A 7,485-nucleotide genomic window follows, 5' to 3' on the forward strand; every position below is an offset into this window, starting at 1 on the left:
AGTATTGAATTCACCAGAGCCAGAGCTTTTGGTTAGAATCTTATCAGGGGGTTGGAAAACTGGTAGAATTTGTTTCATGTTGATGTATGAGAATGAGCAAGTTTTAGTGATACCTGAAAGAGCCTAAAGGCCTTGAGAATTCTTACTCTATGAGTCTAAGAGGCATGAGGCAAAATCTCTGTAACATATTTAGAACAGAAACTGAATATTAATTTCTCTCACTTTTCTACACATTCATGAACATTTTACAGCTTAAGCAGTGATTCATAATGATGGATTTTTCCTTATGGTGGAAAATTCCAAACAATTTTTGATGCAGAGAAATGAGCAGCTGAGTTATAGTGGTCTCAGGCTTACCATATCTGGTCTGTAACAAATCCTGACAACCTTATATGGCGACAAATAGAATCATAAAACTAGCTTTTTTTTCTGTGATGAAGTGGTGACCTGGATTTCTGCTTCCCAGACCTGGGAGACATATAACCCATTCCTACAACTGGGTAGTTACACTTTTTATTCCTAAAAACTACGACAGGTCTCCACGTTGACAAATTGAGATATTCCCACACCAGGATTTAAAGGGTTCTCAAGCTTTTGGGGGAACTGCCAAGCAGTTGTCTTCCTCTATATACACCTATCTATCCACTGTGGATTCCATCCGAATGTTTATGTCTCTTATGAACTTGAAATCTGACTATTCCACTTAGTTCTCTGTTGGGCACTGAGTGAAACTGCATTTAATTATCATAATAGGTTCTTAAATAATCAGCTTAATCCCAGACTCCCTTCCTTACCCTAAGAAATGGAATATTGTTGTTCAGTTGCTAAGTCGTTTCTGACTCTTCGCAACCGCATGGACCATAGAAGGCTAGGCTCCTCTGTCCTGAAAAGAAGGATTAGAGTTGACATGATAACAGTGTTCTAATATCACAGGGGCTGCCACAAAGAAAAGATGGCCAATCTATTCTCCAAAGCACCTGAGGGCAGGACAAGAAGCAATGGATGGAAACTAATCAAGGAGAGAAGAACCTAGAACAAAGGAGAAATTTCCTGACAGTGAGAACAATTAATCAGTGACTTTGCCTCCAGAAGAGGGTGATCCAACACTGGAAGAGTTTTTAAGAAGAGATTGGACAGCCATTTGTCTGAAATGGTTTAGGGTTTCCTGAGTGAGCAGGGGGTTGGACTAGAAGACCTCCAAGGTCCCTTCCAACTCTGTAGTTCTGTTATTTCTCTGCTATCTCTCAGAGTTAGCCCAAATTCATGTAAGTTTTCCAGAATAAGAAGAGTGGTCATTGGGAAGAGGAAAATGGGATTTTAATCCATTTCTCCAGCATAACTGTTCTGACTATCAACCACCATGCTGTTACTACTAGGAAGTGCCAAGGAAGCTTTCTTTCAGATTTAATAATCTGGCACTGGTAGTAGTAAGGGATTTGGGTTAGAACCATGGTACAGAAGAAAAAAAATCCCTTCCATCTCTGTTTGTGGTCTTTATCTCATAGAGCCTAGAGGCAATAATTCATTCTTGCAAGAAGATATCTGAAATATCAAATTATATTTTTAATTTTCAACATCCTGGCCTTGTCTTAGGCAGAAGGCAGTTATTTTGAATTAGGGTCCAAGATTCCCTGTAACTTTATAACACAATTACCCAGCCCTGAATATGGCTTCAAGGAGAGCTTCAAAAATTGTTGCTTCAATGAATCAAAAAATTTAAGGTAACAGAGGACGAATATTATTAAATTGAAATCAAAGTGCCATTGATTATTACTCATTGCATTTGGTGTTTATATTGGTCTTGCATATTTTTCTGAATGCAAACATAGAATCTATTCAAAAGAAAGTGAAACCCTTAGCCTGAACAAGGGTTGTACAACTAGACTATCAACATAGGTAAGAATCATAAAGCTGGTCTTTGAGACTTAGAGTAATTGGATATCCTGTCCCAAGAAGGAACAAGCATTATTTTTTGTAATAACTTCACTGAAATAAATAAACATCCTCATTCAATCAAATGTAAGAAAGGTCATTGAGAGACATTATAATCCCTTGGTTTACATAGAATATTCACAATTAAATCCAGGCACGAGGACTTTTGTGAAATCTGTATCTGGGATTCTTGTACTGTCATGAAGCTTTTAAAAAATATATTTTTGTTAATCATATCCTGAAGTTGAAAGGAAAATTCTATTCCAATACACGAAAAAGCCCTTCTATGATCAGAACTCAAGCAGGACTCAAAAGTAAACCACTTACCAATTATTTTAACTTTTTTTATCTGAGTCAAAAAGGAAGGATAGGATATGAACCATTTTTGTGGTGGTGCAGTTACACATATGTATACAAAAGATAAAGGTTTACCCCATCGAGTCATTTCTACCTCTAAGGCATGGTGCTCATCTCCTTTGCTTATCCAAGGGAGCCAGAATTGTCCAAAGACACTTCCATGGTTATGTAGCCAGCAGTACTATATGCTGAGGTGCATGGAACACTGCTATCTTCCCATGTCTTATATGCTTTCAAACTGCTAAGTGGGAGGAGCTAGAGCAAGTAACGGGACCTTACCCCATCGTGCAGCACTCAGGTCTTGAACCTGGACTCTCAGCTTCCAGCTTCCAACTGCTGAGACATTGCACCCCCTCTATGTATACAGACATAGCTTTTCTAACCTAAGTACTTTAAATTTGGTTTGATTAGAAGAGACTAAATCTTGAGATGCAGGCATAATCTTTCCAGAACTTTAGCTCATCACAACCTGCAGAGTCATGAAGTTTGATTACCCAAATAAAGCCTTTAGTTTAAGCTAATCATTGATAGATCCTGTCTTCCCCTGATATAATAATGTTCATCATCACATTTGTATCTACACAGATCTCCTTTTTCCTGCTGTTGTGTGCCTAGGAAGGAGAAGGAAAAGTACCTTCCCCTTTTTCCTCAAATGCCCTCATTTAAAATGTTCTCCACAATCTGAACAATCATCCTGAAATGAGAAGTTGGTTTTGTTTTGTTTTAATTACTATGTTCCCAAGATGTAGGGAAAGGTTGCTTGCTGTTCAGTTGAGAATCTCCTCCCCATTTTCTTTCCATTAACACAACTGCCGGCAAAGCATTCCTCAGGTTAACTATTCTCAATATCAAATAACAGGAACTTTTATTTTTCATGCATGCCTACACTTCAAAGTTATTCCCTATTAAAGACATATCTGTCCTTCTACTACTGGCCCGTAGGTGCTGATGTTCAACTAGCAGCTGAGTATTATGGGAAACATCAAAGATGAAACAGATATTTAGGAAGTATAGCATTCTATGAGGAAAGCTGCTTGAGGAAATCTCCACAGCAAAGATCACATCAAGACCAAGGGAAAAGCATCTGGCATAACAATACTATTGTACATACACATTTTCTTCACATTGGTCGGTTTAGGAGAGGACAATATGGGTAGCACCAGAACTGGATTTTCAACCCTGTCTAGTGTGTGGAACTTAGTTTCATTCCTTTCCACAAGAAGAAATGTGTATATAAAGGACCAAGAAGGAGGCTTTGAGAAGGAATTAAAACACAGCAGCGTAGGCTACTGGTGGCAGTTGGGGTAATGTTAAGATCCATTAGGAAGTAGCAAGAGGGGTAACTCATTTTCCACAAAGAAGGAAAGATGCAGAGCTTGAAAATGAAAGCAGAAGAGTCTCATTTGGGGAAACACAAGTGGTGGAAGCAAGGAGCAATAGCAACACATTGTGTGAAAGTAGTGAAACAGTAGAACAGAAGGGTGAAAGATGGGGAGCGGAAAATAAAAGGAGACACCTTGCTTTTTTCTATTACGATCTGATACATTTTAATGTAGATCTGTTTGCATTCTTTTACCAGATGTTTGTCAGACTGGTGTGCTTGATATAAAACAGGAAACACTGTTGTTGCTCAGGAGATTGGAGTCCTTTGTGCTCTTAACAAATAAACACACACACACACACACACACACACACACACACACATTTAAATAACATGTCTAAGTATAGGTCGCTAAGGCTGGGCTTCTGAGAACAGCTGGTGAGTGTTTGATCCATAAGCCAGCAGTGCTGCTTTTCTAGGTCAAGCCACGGTGATCGCACAGAACAAAGGAATTATTTTTACTGCAGTATCATTGGGGAAGTCTGCCCCATTCTTCTGGTTGTAAGTGTCCAAGAGACAGAAGAAAATGCCATTTTAAAATGTCTACACACCACAGTGAAAAACATAAAGTAAACTGAATCAGCGTCTCTGCTTAATGCATGAAGGTCGATATTTTCATCTTAGTTTATTTGGTCGTTAATTTCTTATATAGAACTTTGCAGTAGCGGTGCAGATTCCAATTGGCAAATGAAACTTATTTCCATTCTCTAGGAACAAAAAATAATGGAACCAAAGACAAACTACAGAAGGATGAAAGAAACAATGTAATCCACAAAATCAAGTGTAACCAGTGCAACCAATTCTACATGGGACGTTAAAGTTAAAGACCAGGATCCATAAATACTGACTGGCACTCAAACGCCACAGTCCCAAATGTTTAATTTCTACCACCCCGACACCAAACAGCACCAGTTTGATTGGAGCAACACAAAAATCATTGGCCACGCTACCATCTGCCACACTCATGAGTTTATCAAAGCCTGGCACTCCACAAGCATCACTTCCATCAACAGACACATTGACCTACAACTAGCCTACGAACCCTTCAGAATCCAAATCAACAGCACAGCCAATCAGAGACAGCACCGACCCTCAACCAACCCATGCAATTCCCCACCATCACCTCCCAATGACCCTGACCTAAGATAATCTCCTTGTCACAAGACCCATCACAAGACTCACTGATGATTCACAGCTGACCCATCACAAGACCATCACTTGACACACCCACACCTGCAGCCCTTATAAATAGAACGCTGACATTGACAATCCCTAAATTCTGTTGAAGATGTTACCTAGCCTGGTAACAAAACATTCGGAAACCAAACTACAAACTCAGAGAACAAACCTGAACCCTCATCCTACCTCCGACCATTCAAGGTTACAATGGCACTGAAAAAAGTGATTTATAACCATTTTTCACACTTACGACTATTGCAGCATCCCCACAATCATGAGAGGCCAGGAGAGGAGATGCATGCCTCGATGTAAGTGATGTTGAGTTGGCCACGCCCAGCCAGTCACATTACCACCAAGCTACGCCCACCAACTAAGCCACGCCCACAGAACCGCTTGTTAAAAAAATTGAATCCCACCCCTGGTGGTACCCACCATCTCAAGCAAAGAGTAAGTGTGTCCCATTACCCCAAAATGCTTATCCTGCTATATAGCATCTTTTATGACTTGATCATTTATGTAAATTAAAGATGTGCTTGGCCTCATTACCATTTAAATGAAGAAACACATTGCTCAGTGGACTCATAATTGCAACCAGCTTGCCATTGTATTAGAAGCACCATCATGGATAAGATGCTATAAGATGCTAAAACTTTATGTGATCTGATACTATTTGAGCAGATAAAAACCTAACTCTAGGGCTTCCAAATGATAAAACATGTTATTAAATGAAATATCTGAAAAATAGCTTTGACTCAACTATACTCAGATCATGAGTATATCCAACTAGGGGACAGAAGTAACTATCTCAGGAACTATGGCTGTGCCTGAGCTCACAAGATTTATTTATTTACAATTATTCATCAAATTTATTTTGATTTATAACACATATGATTTTGGGTGGCATACAATAAAACCAATATTTAAGAAAGTCTTAAATAACTGTTAAAAACAATTAAACATAAATAAAGTGTAAACAAGATTATGGGAGAATGTATCAAAATCTCACACTTAATACAGCCAAATTTATTCCCTGGGAAACACAGAGCTATGTATTCTAATCAATTAGATTTCCCCCCTTTAAACTGGCTGTTAATCCTGATTCTTGATGGAGAAGACCAACTCATTACTAGCATGTCAGATGTATCCAGCAGTCATTTTGTCTTCTACAGAAAATGGGACAGATGACGTCTTGTTTGTTTCCTTGGGCAACTAAATTTCCTAGCATGTCCTAAAACAGATCAACGGTATTATTTATTTGTTTGTTTATTTGTTTGTTTGTTTATTTGTTTGTTTGTTTATTTATTTATTTATTTATTTATTTATTTATTTATTTAGTCAAGTATGTATTAGATAACAGATATAGGTATAAACATGATTATTTATACATGAAATGGGTAATAATAAAAGGGAACATTAGGACAGGGACGGTAGGCATGTTGGTGTGCTTATGCATGCCCCTTAAAGTCCTCTTAGGAATGGGTTGAGGCCAACAGTAGACAGTCTAAGGTTAAAGTTTTGGGGATTTTGTGAAGAAACTTTGAATGTCTTGTGAGATACACACACAAACATGCACATATATACATGAACTCCACTCAGTTTGGCATTCTAGAATTTGTTCCAACTGGTATTTAATTTAAACATAGGCTGCTTCTCCGCTACTGTCATTGTTGGTTTACCACTAATTGTCCTTTTTAAAAGTGTTTTTATGAAAGCTTTACCTTGAGGCTAATTTTTAAAGTTGTTCCTCATTATAAAGCTTGGCAGTGACACTCAATCTTGTCGGCCAACATCAATAGTTACAAAACACAGTTACGTTTTTACACAGATTTCTGCTGTTTTTCACTACTATGAAGTTTAAAAGTTTTGACATGAAAAAAACTGTGGTTATGTATGCTTCCTTTCTTAAACTACATTATGTTTATTGCATTAGAAAAGAAAAGGGAGGAGGGATAGAAAAAAATGTATGAAGTAAATGTTTAAGGAAAGTTTAGAATAGCTAACTAGCAGTCTTCCGGTTGGGCACTGTGTCGGTGCGGATCTGAGGAGCGGATTGCTGCTCTGAAAGATTCCGATTTTCACTAGTTGGTGGCTTTTTGGAGCGTGTCGGACCCCAGGGGGGTAGGCAAAGAAAGGGGAAGACACGGAGGTCTTGGGGAGGTGCTGTGATCCCGGAGACTGGAAGAAGAACTCCCTGAAAACCAATGGCAGAAGAGGGAAATTGTGATGATTGGAATGAGAGACGCAGCAGCCCAGCTGATTAAAAGAAGCAAAAAGATGGAAACAGCAAGCTGAGCACTGGAAAGGCGTATTTAAAGAAGATTTTCAGAATATTGGTCGTAAAGGAATCTCCAATTTGAGTGGTGTGGTGAAGCGGCGGAACTATTGACAGGAGCGCTGACTGAAACAACGGCAGAGATTTATGCTGACTAATGGAATCATGAAACTTGAGGACACGAAGGGTGGGATAATAACATTTGCTTTGTGAGTGGAGGAGTGAACTATAGAACCTTATTGTCCATTTATTTGAGAAGTGGGGAAAGAAAGAAAAAGAAGTGGTTAAGTGGTATAGGAAAATGAAAGGACAGTTAAGAGTGTAAAACTTGGAAAAGAACTTTTGAGGCATTGAAAGATCGGAA

The sequence above is a fragment of the Notechis scutatus genome, chromosome 2 (assembly GCF_049901735.1).
Source record: "Notechis scutatus isolate UNSWTSFEM ecotype Mainland chromosome 2, rNotScu1.2, whole genome shotgun sequence".
Classification (NCBI taxonomy): Eukaryota; Metazoa; Chordata; class Lepidosauria; order Squamata; family Elapidae; genus Notechis; species Notechis scutatus.